At 49.4% G+C, this 15,822-nt stretch overlaps 1 protein-coding gene across 2 annotated transcripts in view; it reads right to left on the reverse strand.

Moving 5' to 3' along the window:
- LOC134572459 (torsin-1A-like) overlaps window positions 1-15,822 on the reverse strand; it is a 93,929-nt gene that overhangs the window by 14,629 nt on the left and 63,478 nt on the right. The gene's annotated exons all lie outside the window — the stretch shown is intronic.

The raw sequence follows: 15,822 nt of genomic DNA on the forward strand, positions 1-15,822 counted from the left end.
GGAAGAAGATAGTAAATTCAGGCTGGGTCAAAGCAGTGACTTAGCTGTAAATGCTCTAAATCATGCTGGAGCAACACATACATCATGAAAATAAACTAAAGCTTTGTGAATTAACAATAATCATGCATAGGTAAATTGCTTCAACGCTTTTATCACCCCAGCCGACCGGGACCACCCCCGCTGCCTCTGCGGGTGGCCGTCTTCCTGGCGGCCCAGTGACCCCACATTCAATGAGAGTCCCACTATCTGTCGACACCTGCCTTATCTGTATACCAGGAAGCGAATGTCCACCGGGGCAGGCATCAGGACACAGTCCACCCATGCTGCACTTTGGGGTTCTCACTGGTTCTTGTGAGTCTGCAGCTGTGCTGTAGTATGCTTGTCCCTCTCGTTTCTCTGAGGGTCGGTAACAGCCGTGAAGGGGAGCTCGGTGTCGTCTGCATGAGGTTGTCGGTTCCTGGATGGGTTTGTCGCAGGCTGGGTGTGGAGTGAGAGGTCGGTTCGTCTTCGTGCCGGTTGCTTGTTTAATCCATTCAGGCGGCGGTAGTCAGTGCGCTGGTTACCTCCTACTCCCCTGTGCTGCCGTTGTTGTAGCTGATTTAAGTGGCTGCGGGGGAGTAAGTGATCTCGCTTCTCGGCTTAGCCGTGTCTGAAGGCAGGAGCCGCCTTGTCAGCCGTGTGTACCAGTGCTAGGTGCTGGTCTTCCCTTCGTCGCTTGCGCACGTGGCACCCGCCATCTTGGGCCTAGTGGTCCGACCCCCCAGCTTCGGCCGCGGCATCCCGATCAAGGCCTTAGGGTGAGGACCGGGATCACCCCCCCGGTCCATGGGGGGGGGGGGAACAGGGCCGGGCCCGCACAGGTTTGTGCCCTAGGTTGGGTGCTGTGTGGCAGGATAGTGGGGCAGCGGCCGTCCACCCCACTCACCGCCGGAGAAGGCCTCAGGTAAGTTAACGAGAATTTCCCCTCCAGGGGACTGTAGCTCGGTGAGCCAGCCTCTCCCTGGTCCCTCAGCTTTAGGCTTCGTAGCTGTCGGTCTGTTTTTCATTTTAAGGCATATTTTTAGTCTTTTTTAGCGTGGTGTTGCAGGAGCTCTGCTTGCCTGCGACCGTCCAGCTCGGCGGTCCGGCCCCGCCCCCGCAGATGTAACTTACTTTAAAAGCTTTTATCTCTTGCTCTGTAAATTGAACTTTAATCACACACAGGAGGCTCCTACAGAATCTAGCAAGCTATTAATTGAGCAGGAAATAAGACATTTTAAATTATACAGAATTTGAACTAAAGGAAGTATAAACATTAGATGACTCTTTAAAGGAAGTATTTAGGAAGGCTGTGTAAGTAACATGCAGGCTAGGGCTGCATAAACAAAGTGATTAAACTCCTAAATGGCAGACAATTGAGCAGTGAGAGTGCAGAAGCATGATCGATACACCAAAACTGCTTAATTAGGCTAAAGTTGTTTTGGTGACTATAGTGTGCCTTTAAGGCATTATTTATTTAACATATTCTAAGTCCTAAAGGGGAACAAAAGTGGGAGTTATATGGTAACACCACATTAAAGGACCACTGAAATCACACAGACCACTTAAAGGACCACTCTAGGCACCCAGACCACTTCAGCTTAATGAGGTGGTCTGGGTGCCAGGTCCTTCTAGGGTTAACCCATTTTTTCATAAACATAGCAGTTTCAGAGAAACTGCTATGTTTATGAATGGGTTAAGCCTTCCCCCTATGTCCTCTAGTGGCTGTCTCACTGACAGCCGCTAGAGGCGCTTGCGTGATTCTCACTGTGAAAATCACAGTGAGAGCACGCAAGCGTCCATAGGAAAGCATTATGAATGCTTTCCTATGTGACCAGCTGAATGCGCGCGCAGCTCTTGCCGCGCGTGCGCATTCAGCCGACGGGGAGGAGAAGAGGAGGATCGGAGGAGGAGAGCAGGAGGAGATCTCTCCGCCCAGCGCTGGAAAAAGGTAAGATTTAACCCCTTTCCCCTTTCCAGAGCCGGGCGGGAGGGGGTCCCTGAGGGTGGGGGCACCCTCAGGGCACTCTAGTGCCAGGAAAACGAGTATGCTTTCCTGGCACTAGAGTGGTCCTTTAATTTTAATGAGTGCAATGGACCTGTAGTTTTAACCCTACAATGTAAAACATTACCATTTTGTAGAAACGGCAATGTTAACATTGCAGGGTTAAGTACTCCTCTAGTGACTGTATGACAGCCACTAGAGGCAATTCCTCCTCCAGAACCGAGAACAACTCCGTCTTGCAGTCACATGCTGCTTATAGCGGCATGTGATTGGAGAAGCACAGCGTTTGGCCATGCATGAATGTCTCCAATTTACTGCTTCTCTATGAGAAGCATTGGATAGGTCGAGATCACAGAAGATGTTAGCAGGTATGCTGACATCTTTGGAGGAGCAGGCAGATGCAGTGGAGGAGTCTCAGCACTGGAAATCAGGTGAATTATCTTTATTTAACTTACTTTTTTCAGTAAAGGGGGCTGAATAGTGGTCTCAATGATATAAAGGAACTTATAGTCCTAAATAATACAATTATTTTGAGGCCCATAGGTCCCTCAGTCTGTTTTTTCTCTGTGTCTTCTCAGAGTCTATCTCACATTCTCTGTCTCTTCTCAGTGTATGTCTCTCGGTGTCTCTTCTCATTGTCTGTTCTTCACGCTACATGTCTATCTCTTCTCATTGCCTGTCCCTCATAGTCTCTGGCTGTCTCTTCTCAGTGTCTATCCCGCACAGATTGTCTTTTCTTAGTGTCTGGTCTTAATAGTCCCTGTCTGTCCCTAATTGTTTTGCTCTGTGTCTGTCACTATTTCTACATCTGACTCTTCTAATTAGTGGTTCCTCACAATATCTCTCTGTCCTTTCTCAGTGTCTGTCTAGCACAGTAAGGTCACAATCTCTGTTTGTGTTCCTCAGATTATATTCACATTATCAGTGTCTGTCTTTTTTTTTTTTTTTGTAATTCTTTATTTTTGTTGGGTTTCAATGTAATACACAAGATATCCGTAGTCATGACATTGCTTAGTGACAGTAGTATCCAGTATTTACATGTCGAAAAAAGAAACTGCACATTTTGTACGAAAGACAGGTATACATCATACTGCTAAAGCGATTAATGAATATTAAGTTGGCATGAAAGCGAGTCTATCTAGACACAAAGATTTATAATTAAAAAAAAGGTTATGATACATTCTTAGTTACGCATGGTTAGCATTAATAAAGGGTAGAGTCTTTAAGGGGGCAAGCTTGTTCGGATGCTGCACATCCATTATGGCTCATTTAGGTATATCAGGCAAGGCATAAACATCAAGGCGTGGTACATTTTAACTGTCTGCCCAACCACAGATACATAATCGGAGAGGTAGCGGGTGTTATGTTATGTGGGTACTGGGTCATTTAATTCTGATAGGTTAGGCTTGGATGGTGAGTCCCCAGCCTGGTACTGCCGGCCCGCTACATTAGTAATTAAAAAGCTTGGTAACCAGTATGACAAGGGGAAAAGCTAAGTTAAAGGCCTATCTGTTTGCAAGTCAAGCGACTATTGGGGTCACAAAACGAGCAACTTCGTCTGCTTGTTAGTATGTCTGGTATCTATGCGGCGTCAATGCCATAGTGGGAGACATAAGTTATGGGTTACCCCTGAATTAGTGACACTCGACTAACTGCCAATATAATGCTGCTGATGTCGGGCAGTCCTGCAGTGGGGTACTCTAAACAAAATGAGATACAAGGAACAGTATTTAGTTGGTCAAGTAGTGCCGTATGGCTCACTCATATTAGTGTAGCTTAACGAGGGATAATAACCTAATGGGTGCGTGTATCCGCTGGTGATGGCCTATTGGGTCAGATTGGTTGTCTCTAGCGCCCGGGAAAGGATCGCCTATGCCTCTCGTACCAAGACTCCCCTCTCTTAGCTGTATGCATCATGTACATATAATAGTAAGATAAAATGCAAATAAAGGAAACATAATAAAGGAAACATAATGAATTGTTAAATAAAAAACGTAGAACTATAAAGTCCCGGCTTAGAGTCTTTATCTGGAGGTATTGCCGTAAAGTCCTCATATGTCGTTTGCAGCCGTGCAGCTGGTTTGCGGTAAGAGTCAGAAGTCACCTGTTCGTTCAGGTCTGTGGGAGGTTGTATGGGTGCTGTCTGCTCCTTTTCCTCTCTGCCTTGCTGACGCTTCCCCGGTTCTTGGCCTCCTGGATCTCCGTTTCTCCCATCATGGGTGTCTGCTGCTGTAGCTGGAGGGTTTGTATAAACCCTGAAGGGTCTTCGTCTGCGGACAGCGTGAGTATCAAGTCTTTTTGTTGGACCACCAATGTGCCTGTTGCGCCCCACCTGTACCGGATTCCCTTGTCTCGCAGTTGTTGGGTGATTGGCGAGAGTTTCCTCCGCTCAAGCAGAGTTGTGAATGGAATGTCTGCGAATACTCTTACTTGGTGGTTGTTCACGGTGACGGTGGGGTTTTTCCTGGAGTGGGCCATCAGCGTCGCTTTAACTGCGACGTTTCGGGTAACTGCTATTATGTCTCTTGAGGCATCCGCTGGAGCGGTCGGGGATTTCCGGATTCGGAACGCGGCCGTTATCGGCCTTGTGTCTCCATCTGGTTGTGCTCCCATTGCCGCTGCCACTTGGTTTGAGTAATCTAGTAGGGCCTCTGAGTCTATGTCCTCAGGGGCTCCGCGTATGCGGACATTCAGTTTACGGTGGCGTGTGTCTATCATCGTGACTGTGCGCGTGAGCCCCTGCAGCTGGAGTGTCAGCGCCTCCACCTGCCTTCTGGTGTCTGTCAGGGAGTCATCTCTGTTACCTTCTCGGGTTTCTATTGCGTCTAGGCGTCCCTTCAGTCCAGTGACCTCTGTCGTCACTCCGGCCAAGTCGGATTTCCACATCTCCCGGAGATCGATGAGGAGCTTCTTGATGTCACCTTTTGTGGAGGGTGTCTCCGACCCGTATAACGCGGGAGTCGGGGTTGCGGTCTGGGTTTCCTCTCTCTCCACCGAGGAGTCAGAGTCACTTTCGCTGCGGGGCCTACTCGGCGCCATTTTGGCTTGCATAGCTGGTTGCGGCCTTTCAAAGGAGCGCATAATGTCGGGCTGGTAGGAGCTCTCTTGGCGGACGGTTTTCTTATTTTTTTTCCCCATCCCTATGTCGGGGGTTTGGGGTTTATTGCTGTCTGCTTTTGTGGGATTTAGTTCGGCTTTTTTGTGGCTTTTGGGTCAGTTTTGTCTTCGTGAAGCAGGAGCTCCAAGTAAACACGTCTGGTGTGCTGCTCTGCTGGCCACGCCCCCCATGTGTGTCTGTCTTTTACAGTATGTTAACAGTGCATGTTCTCTGAGTATGGGAAGTCTCTCTGTGCCTCTCTCTCTGAGTATGGTACAGTCTCTCGGTGTCTGTCTCTCTGAGTATGGTAACAGTCTCTCAGTGCCTCTCTGTAGCGGAATGCAGTGAGCCTGTCCTACAAAATGCCTGTGTGACTGTGTTCGTATATGTTTTCCCTATGTTGAAATTGCTATTCGTTTGTGTATTATGTGAATTGTATGGTATTCGGTAGTTTCCATCCGTACTATATACTTATGGAAACTACCGAACGGAGGGACCACCCAGAGAGAAGTGTGCCAGCTATTAAAGTTCACATTCTTTCCAACCGCAAGTTAACCGGCTCATTAACATTGTATCTGGGTGGCCGCCATTCGGCATGCTTACACGTGGCGGCGGCCATCTTACGCATGAAAATCCCAGCGGTGTTTGGTCGTCGAGTGCCTGGAACTCAAATCGGACACGCAAACAACCAAACACCGCTGAGACCTCCAGAGCTCCGTAACTGCCGAACGGAGAAACATAACGAATCCCCATTCGGTAGTAATAAAGTACCGAATGAGGGAATCACTATCTAGGTGAATGTAAATGTGGATGGCAATTATAAATGTCTGTTTTAACTGCCGAACGGAGACCGACCGCAGGGCCCATTCTCATGGAACCCTTTTCGGATACCAACTCGTGTGCGGTCGGTCAAACTTCACCTGCCTGTAACTACCGGACCCCTGGTCCGATCTGGGTGAATTTTGGATATTATATTCACCCAGATCAGGGCTACCTAGCGGTACCCTGATATTAAGGATATGTGATGGTTTAGGGGTACATCCAAGTTTGGGGTAAAGTACTGTACAACTTAAGGGGATTATGACTCACTCTGAGGGGAGGAGATGTGTGGGAGGTAACAAGAATGGTATTGGTTACTGTCCTAATTACTGTAGTTCCCTCCCTTGCATGGGAGCAGGCTTTATAAGAAACCTTGGAATAAACGATTGTCAGTTCTACTCCTGAAACTGTGTGTCGTCCAGTTATTGGGAGTGCTGTGGGGATATTGCTGTACCTTTTTACCTGCTGGAAACTCTGCTGTGGATTTACTAATGACTTGTTCCTGAGCCTTCCTTGGATCTAAAGTGGAGAATAGCTGCGAGAAATCAGCTCTCCGCTACATTGGTTGGCAGCGCTGGGATCCAGACTCACAGAGGAACAAGGATTAATGGAGATTGATCTTTCTACGCTAAAGAGAACCACATTGAAAGACCTTCTGGAAGCGAAAGGTGTTTCTGCCAGCAGCAAATCCAAAGCAACGCTTATCACCGAAGTAATGGCAGAGTACAGAGCAGAAGAGGTCCAGGCCACGGAACAAAGACCTGAAACAGAACAGGAGGAGTTCCAAAGGCATTTACAACTCAGACTGGCCTTTTATGGGGAAAACCCACCAACAGAGATCATCTCTAAAACAATGACAGAGGTGCAGGAGTTTGTGATGAGAAACAGGAGACCACAAACACCGGAAAGAAGTGCAGCAGGAGCTGTGGCACAAGAGGGTAAGCCTAAAATCCCCTATCAAGCGTTTAAAACGTATGTGGAAGCAGAGGAGGATATAGATGCCTTCCTCCAAGATTTTGAGAGACTATGTACGCTGCATAATATACCAAGGGAAGAATGGGTACCCATATTGGCAGGACGGCTGTCGGGAAGGGCAGCTGAAGCCTACCGCACTGTGCCTGATATCGAAATTAGGAACTATAGCCGGGTAAAAGAAATTATCCTGGCCCGGTACGCAATAACAGCAGAGGCATACCGGAGGCGCTTCAGAGAATTGAAAAAGGCGGACAAAGATTCGCACGCAGAGTGGGCTTGCCGACTAGAAAGGGCAGCTCTTGGGTGGATGCAGTCGAGTAAAGCTCGGTCCATGGAGGACTTGTTACAAATGCTGCTGTTGGAGCAGTTTTATGAGGGGATATCCTCAGAGCTACAGGAATGGGTGAGGGATCGTAACCCCACCACCCTCACCGAGGCTGCCAAAAAGGCAGATGATTTTATGGACGCTCGCAGACAAACCAAAGCAGTGAGTGCCAAACCTGTCATGCGACCACTGGGGGGGAACTCCTTCTCTCCTAACCCTCAACCCCCACCAAGGCAACTTCCTCCACCAGCACCAGCAGCAGCGCAGCAGAGATACCGCACACCTGCTTCTGTGCAATGCCACCGATGCCAGAAGTGGGGACATTACCAGCGAGATTGTCCGCAGTCCAGGGAACGCAACACCTGGATCCGACCAGGACCTCCACCACCACCACCAAGAGCAGCAGCGCATCATTACCAGGACGAGGTGCCACTTCCCTACAGCTCTGCCGTTCCAGTCACGACTGTGGAACAGTGGGAAGTGCTGCATGAGGCCAACCCCTTACAGGCACAGGCGGATAACCGCCAGCACCATAGGCAGACCGTATATCTGGAAGGGAAGCCTATGCAGGGGCTCAGAGACTCGGGAGCCACTATCACCCTGGTGCAAAGCCATTTGGTTTCGGACAAGGCCAAACTGAATAAGACTGTGGCTGTCAGGGTTGCAGGGGGAGCCGTGTATCGGCTAGACACAGCCAGGGTACATTTGCATTGGGGTGCGGGGTTCGGGAATGTGGAAGTGGGACTAATGCCGCAATTACCTGCTGAGGTGGTCCTGGGGAATGATCTGGGCAAACTCACCTCCGCATTTGAACCTCAAACTACTGAAGAAGCACACCCAGTAGTCACCAGGCAGCAGGCCCGCACCCAACAAAACAACGCACTGCCGGAGGTCCAGGTAAGAGATTCCTCCCCTTCCCTAGACTGTATCCCTTGGGCCCCTCCTGATGAGTTTGTAGCCGAGGTAGTCACTGACCCTACCTTACAGGTATACCGAGACAAGGTCACCTCTATCCAACCGGGGGCAGAGGGGGAAAGATTTGTATGGGACAGACAGTTATTGTACCGGGAAACAAGTAAACAGATAGGTGGGTCAGACCCCATTGCTACAAGACAGCTGGTGGTACCTCAGAGGTACCGAACCGAATTACTCCGGATAGCGCACGATATTCCGCTATCCGGACATTTGGGGGTCAGCCGTACCAGATATCGATTGACCCAAAGTTTCTTCTGGCCAGGGATTAGCCAGGAGGTACGCAGGTACTGTAATACCTGCGACACGTGCCAGAGGGTGGGAAAGAGGGGGGATAAGCGTAAGGCGAGGCTGCACCCCCTACCCATAATTGAGGAACCCTTTCATAGGGTTGCCGTAGATATTGTAGGCCCCTTCCGGAAACCTAGCCCCTCGGGCAAACGGTACATCCTGACCGTAGTGGACTATGCCACTCGCTACCCCGAGGCGGTAGCTTTAACGAATATACATGCAGAGACGGTGGCTGAGGCGCTGATGCAGATTTTCTCCCGGATGGGGTTACCCAGGGAGATCATCTCGGATCAGGGCACTCAGTTCACGGCAGAGGTTACCCAACAACTCTGGAAGTTCTGTAAAATTAAACCTATAATCAGTGCTCCGTACCACCCCCAGACTAATGGGCTCTGCGAACGGTTCAATGGCACCTTAAAACAGATGCTCCGAACCTTCGCCGAGACTCACCGAGACTGGGAAAAATTCCTGCCACACTTACTGTTTGCGTACAGGGAGGTGCCGCAGGAATCTACAGGATTTTCCCCCTTTGAACTGCTATTTGGGAGGAGGGTAAGGGGACCCCTAGACTTGATTAGAGAGCACTGGGAGGGAGACCGTAGCGTGGACGGTACCCCTATTGTACCATATGTGTTGGCCCTCCGAGATCGCCTGGAAGCACTCACCAAGACGGTAAAGGAAAACCTACAGTCAGCTCAGACGCGTCAGCGCACCTGGTACGATAGGGGCGCCAGGGACCGCAGCTTTCAGGTCGGACAGAAAGTTTTAATTTTAAAACCTGTCCGACACGATAAGCTACAGGCCGCCTGGCAAGGCCCTTATAAAGTGGTAGAACAACGATGTGACACCACGTATATAATTGGCCACTGCGCAGGGAATGGGGGGCGACGCATGATCCATGTGAACATGCTGAAACCTTACCAGGAACGTTCAGAGGAGGTGACAGCTATCTGCGCCCCCACCTCTGAAGAGAGCGACAGCCTACCCCTCCCCGATCTGTTAGAAGATGGACAGCTGGCTGGGGATTTAGGAGCCGTCGTATTGGGGGATCGGTTGAGCCCACAGGAGCGTATCGAGGTACAACAACTACTGCAGGAAAAGCAGGAGACCTTTTCTAATGTACCTGGATACACCCCTCTGGCTACCCACCGAGTAGACACCCCAGGTCAACTTCCCATGCGTCAGACCCCATACCGCATCCCTGAAGCGGTCCGGGAGAATATGCGCAAAGAGATTGAGGAGATGATACAGTTAGGAGTGATTGAGCCTTCAGATAGTCCCTGGGCATCTCCAGTGGTCCTCGTACCAAAGCGGGACGGCACGACTCGTTTTTGCGTGGACTACAGGAGACTGAATGAGAAGACCGTATCCGACGCATACCCGATGCCTAGGATCGATGAGTTACTAGACCGGATGGCCAGGGGACAATACCTTACCACGATTGATCTGTGCAAAGGGTATTGGCAGATTCCCTTGGCCCCGGAAGCCATCCCTAAGTCCGCCTTTGTCACCCCATTCGGCCTGTACCAATTTAAGGTCATGCCGTTTGGGATGAAAAACGCGCCGGCTACCTTCCAGCGGATGGTGGACCGCCTCCTAGATGGGTTCCAAGATTATACCTGCGCATATCTCGATGATATTGCCATATTTAGCGATACCTGGCAGGAACACTTGGCCCATATAGGAGCGGTTCTAGACAGGATCAGGGAGGCTGGTTTGACCCTAAAACCAGCTAAATGTAGTATTGGGATGGCCGAGGTACAGTACCTGGGCCACAGAGTGGGCTGTGGTAAGCAGAAGCCGGAACCCGCCAAAGTAGAGGCAGTATCACAGTGGCCTACCCCGACAACTAAAACCCAGGTGTTAGCCTTCCTAGGGACAGCAGTGTATTACCGGAAATTTGTCCCCAATTATAGTGCCCTGGCCAAACCCCTCACGGACCTGACACGTAAAAACCTTCCCCGCCAAGTAACCTGGACCCCGGAGTGTGAGCAGGCATTCCAACACTTGAAAGATGCACTTGTTAATGCCCCTGTCTTGGCCGCTCCCAATCCAACTAAACGTTTTCTTGTTCACACAGACGCTTCTATGTTTGGATTGGGGGCAGTATTAAGCCAAGTCGGGGCCGATGGCGGAGAACATCCAGTGGCTTACATCAGTCGCAAACTTTTACCCCGGGAAGTAAGCTACGCCGCCATCGAGAAGGAATGCCTGGCTGTGGTGTGGGCCTTGAAGAAATTGCAACCCTATTTGTATGGACAGGCTTTTTCGCTGCTCACGGATCACAACCCGTTAGTCTGGCTGAGCCGGGTGGCTGGGGACAATGCCAGGCTGCTGCGCTGGAGTTTGGCGCTGCAGCCTTTTGACTTTAACATTCAATACCGCCCGGGTAAGCAAAATGGAAACGCCGACGGGTTGTCGCGACAAACTGATCTGGAAAAATGATCCGTGAGCACCCCGGTCATCCCCAAGCCGATCCGTGTGGGATCAGACTGTGTATGCCGGCTTGTGGGCAAGGGGGAGCAGTGTAGCGGAATGCAGTGAGCCTGTCCTACAAAATGCCTGTGTGACTGTGTTCGTATATGTTTTCCCTATGTTGAAATTGCTATTCGTTTGTGTATTATGTGAATTGTATGGTATTCGGTAGTTTCCATCCGTACTATATACTTATGGAAACTACCGAACGGAGGGACCACCCAGAGAGAAGTGTGCCAGCTATTAAAGTTCACATTCTTTCCAACCGCAAGTTAACCGGCTCATTAACATTGTATCTGGGTGGCCGCCATTCGGCATGCGTACACGTGGCGGCGGCCATCTTACGCATGAAAATCCCAGCGGTGTTTGGTCGTCGAGTGCCTGGAACTCAAATCGGACACGCAAACAACCAAACACCGCTGAGACCTCCAGAGCTCCGTAACTGCCGAACGGAGAAACATAACGAATCCCCATTCGGTAGTAATAAAGTACCGAATGAGGGAATCACTATCTAGGTGAATGTAAATGTGGATGGCAATTATAAATGTCTGTTTTAACTGCCGAACGGAGACCGACCGCAGGGCCCATTCTCATGGAACCCTTTTCGGATACCAACTCGTGTGCGGTCGGTCAAACTTCACCTGCCTGTAACTACCGAACCCCTGGTCCGATCTGGGTGAATTTTGGATATTATATTCACCCAGATCAGGGCTACCTAGCGGTACCCTGATATTAAGGATATGTGATGGTTTAGGGGTACATCCAAGTTTGGGGTAAAGTACTGTACAACTTAAGGGGATTATGACTCACTCTGAGGGGAGGAGATGTGTGGGAGGTAACAAGAATGGTATTGGTTACTGTCCTAATTACTGTAGTTCCCTCCCTTGCATGGGAGCAGGCTTTATAAGAAACCTTGGAATAAACGATTGTCAGTTCTACTCCTGAAACTGTGTGTCGTCCAGTTATTGGGAGTGCTGTGGGGATATTGCTGTACCTTTTTACCTGCTGGAAACTCTGCTGTGGATTTACTAATGACTTGTTCCTGAGCCTTCCTTGGATCTAAAGTGGAGAATAGCTGCGAGAAATCAGCTCTCCGCTACACTCTCTCTCTCTGAGTATGGTACAGTCTCTCTGTGCCTCTCTCTCTGAGTATGGTAAGTCTCTCTGTGCCTCTCTCTCTGAGTATGGTACAGTCTCTCGGTGTCTGTCTCTCTGAGTATGGTAACGGTCTCTCAGTGCCTCTCTCTGAGTATGGTACAGTCTAGCAGTGTCTGTCTCTCTGAGTATGGTACAGTCTCCCAGTGTTTGTCTCTCTGAGTAAGGTACAGTCTCCCAGTGTTTGTCTCTCTGAGTAAGGTACAGTCACTCTGTGCCTCTCTCTCTCAGTATGGTACAGTCTCTCAGGGTATGTGGTAACAGTATCTCAGTATCTGTCTCTCTGAGTATGGTACAGTCTCTCAGTGTCTGTCTCTCTGAATATGGTAAGTCTCTCCGTGCCTCTCTCTCTGAGTACGGTACAGTCTCTCAGTGCCTCTCTCTGAGTATGGTTAGTCTCTCTGTGCCTCTCTCTCTGAGTATGGTAAGTCTCTCTGTGTCTCTCTCTCTGAGTATGGTACAGTCTCTCAGTGCCTCTCTCTGAGTATGGTTAGTCTCTCTGTGCCTCTCTCTCAGTATGGTACAGTCTCTCAGTGTCTGTCTCTCTGAATATGGTTAGTCTCTCTGTACCTCTCTCTCTGAGTACGCTACAGTCTCTCAATGTCTGTGTCTCTGAGTACGGTACAGTCTCTCAGTATCTGTCTCTCTGAGTATGGTACAGTCTCCCAGTGTCTGTCTCTCTGAGTATGGTAACAGTCTCTCAGTATCTGTCTCTCTGAGTATGGTACAGTCTCTCTGTGCCTCTCTCTCTGAGTATGGTACAGTCTCTCTGTCCCTCTCTTTCTGAGTATGGTAAGTCTCTCTGTGCCTCTCTCTTTGAGTATGGTACAGTCTCTCAGTGTCTGTCTCTCTGAGTATGGTACAGTCTCCCAGTGTCTGTCTCTCTGAGTATGGTAAGTCTCTCTGTGCCTCTCTCTCTGAGTATGGTACAGTCTCTCAGTGCCTCTCTCTGAGTATGGTTAGTCTCTCTGTGCCTCTCTCTCTGAGTATGGTAAGTCTCTCTGTGTCTCTCTCTCTGAGTATGGTACAGTCTCTCAGTGCCTCTCTCTGAGTATGGTTAGTCTCTCTGTGCCTCTCTCTCAGTATGGTACAGTCTATCAGTGTCTGTCTCTCTGAATATGGTTAGTCTCTCTGTGCATCTCTCTCTGAGTACGGTACAGTCTCTCAGTGTCTGTGTCTCTGAGTATGGTACAGTCTCCCAGTGTCTGTCTCTCTGAGTATGGTAACAGTCTCTCAGTGCCTCTCTCTCTGAGTATGGTACAGTCTCTCAGTATCTGTCTCTCTGAGTATGGTAACAGTCTCTCAGTATCTGTCTCTCTGAGTATGGTACAGTCTATCTGTGCCTCTCTCTCTGAGTATGGTACAGTCTCTCTGTGCCTCTCTTTCTGAGTATGGTAAGTCTCTCTGTGCCTCTCTCTCTGAGTATGGTACAGTCTCTCATTGTCTGTCTCTCTGAGTATGGTTAGTCTCTTGTGCCTCTCTCTCTGAGTATGGTACAGTCTCTCAGTGTCTGTCTCTCTGAGTATGGTACAGTCTCTCAGTGCCTCTCTCTCTGAGTATGGTACAGTCTCTCAGTGCCTCTCTCTGAGTATGGTTAGTCTCTCTGTGCCTCTCTCTCAGTATGGTACGGTCTCTCAGTGTCTGTCTCTCTGAATATGGTTAGTCTCTCTGTACCTCTCTCTCTGAGTACGGTACAGTCTCTCAGTGTCTGTGTCTCTGAGTACGGTACAGTCTCTCAGTATCTGTCTCTCTGAGTATGGTAACAGTCTCTCAGTATCTGTCTCTCTGAGTACGGTACAGTCTCTCTGTGCCTCTCTTTCTGAGTATGGTAAGTCTCTCTGTGCCTCTCTCTCTGAGTATGGTAAGTCTCTCTGTGCCTCTCTCTCTGAGTATGGTACAGTCTCTCAGTGTCTGTCTCTCTGAGTATGGTTAGTCTCTTGTGCCTCTCTCTCTGAGTATGGTACAGTCTCTCAGTGTCTGTCTCTCTGAGTATGGTACAGTCTCTCAGTGCCTCTCTCTCTGAGTATGGTTAGTCTCTTGTGCCTCTCTCTCTGAGTATGGTACAGTCTCTCAGTGTCTGTCTCTCTGAGTATGGTACAGTCTCTCAGTGCCTCTCTCTCTGAGTATGGTACAGTCTCCCAGTGTCTGTCTCTCTGAGTATGGTACAGTCTCTCAGTGCCTCTCTCTCAGAGTATGGTACAGTCGCTCAGTGTCTGTCTCTCTGAGTATGGTTAGTCTCTTGTGCCTCTCTCTCTGAGTATGGTACAGTCTCTCAGTGTCTGTCTCTCTGAGTATGGTACAGTCTCCCAGTGTCTGTCTCTCTGAGTATGGTAAGTCTCTCTGTGCCTCTCTCTCTGAGTATGGTACAGTCTCTCAGTGCCTCTCTCTGAGTATGGTTAGTCTCTCTGTGCCTCTCTCTCTGAGTATGGTAAGTCTCTCTGTGTCTCTCTCTCTGAGTATGGTACAGTCTCTCAGTGCCTCTCTCTGAGTATGGTTAGTCTCTCTGTGCCTCTCTCTCAGTATGGTACAGTCTCTCAGTGTCTGTCTCTCTGAATATGGTTAGTCTCTCTGTGCCTCTCTCTCTGAGTACGGTACAGTCTCTCAGTGTCTGTGTCTCTGAGTATGGTACAGTCTCCCAGTGTCTGTCTCTCTGAGTATGGTAACAGTCTCTCAGTATCTGTCTCTCTGAGTATGGTACAGTCTATCTGTGCCTCTCTTTCTGAGTATGGTAAGTCTATCTGGGCCTCTCTCTCTGAGTATGGTACAGTCTCTCAGTGTCTGTCTCTCTGAGTATGGTTAGTCTCTTGTGCCTCTCTCTCTGAGTATGGTACAGTCTCTCAGTGTCTCTCTCTCTGAGTATGGTACAGTCTCTCAGTGCCTCTCTCTCTGAGTATGGTACAGTCTCTCAGTGCCTCTCTCTCTGAGTATGGTACAGTCTCCCAGTGTCTGTCTCTCTGAGTATGGTACAGTCTCTCAGTGCCTCTCTCTCAGAGTATGGTACAGTCTCTCAGCCTGTCTCTCTGAGTATGGTTAGTCTCTTGTGCCTCTCTCTCTGAGTATGGTACAGTCTCTCAGTGTCTGTCTCTCTGAGTATGGTACAGTCTCCCAGTGTCTGTCTCTCTGAGTATGGTACAGTCTCCCAGTGTCTGTCTCTCTGAGTATGGTACAGTCTCTCAGTGCCTCTCTCTCTGAGTATGGTTAGTCTCTTGTGCCTCTCTCTCTGAGTATGGTACAGTCTCTCCAGTGTCTGTCTCTATGAGTATGGTACAGTCTCTCAGTGCCTCTCTCTCTGAGTATGGTACAGTCTCCCAGTGTCTGTCTCTCTGAGTATGGTACAGTCTCTCAGTGCCTCTCTCTCAGAGTATGGTACAGTCGCTCAGTGTCTGTCTCTCTGAGTATGGCTAGTCTCTTGTGCCTCTCTCTCTGAGTATGGTACAGTCTCTCAGTGTCTGTCTCTCTGAGTATGGTACAGTCTCCCAGTGTCTGTCTCTCTGAGTATGGTAAGTCTCTCTGTGCCTCTCTCTCTGAGTATGGTACAGTCTCTCAGTGCCTCTCTCTGAGTATGGTTAGTCTCTCTGTGCCTCTCTCTCTGAGTATGGTAAGTCTCTCTGTGTCTCTCTCTCTGAGTATGGTACAGTCTCTCAGTGCCTCTCTCTGAGTATGGTTAGTCTCTCTGTGCCTCTCTCTCAG

The sequence above is a fragment of the Pelobates fuscus genome, chromosome 9 (genome assembly GCF_036172605.1).
Source record: "Pelobates fuscus isolate aPelFus1 chromosome 9, aPelFus1.pri, whole genome shotgun sequence".
NCBI classification, from domain to species: Eukaryota; Metazoa; Chordata; class Amphibia; order Anura; family Pelobatidae; genus Pelobates; species Pelobates fuscus.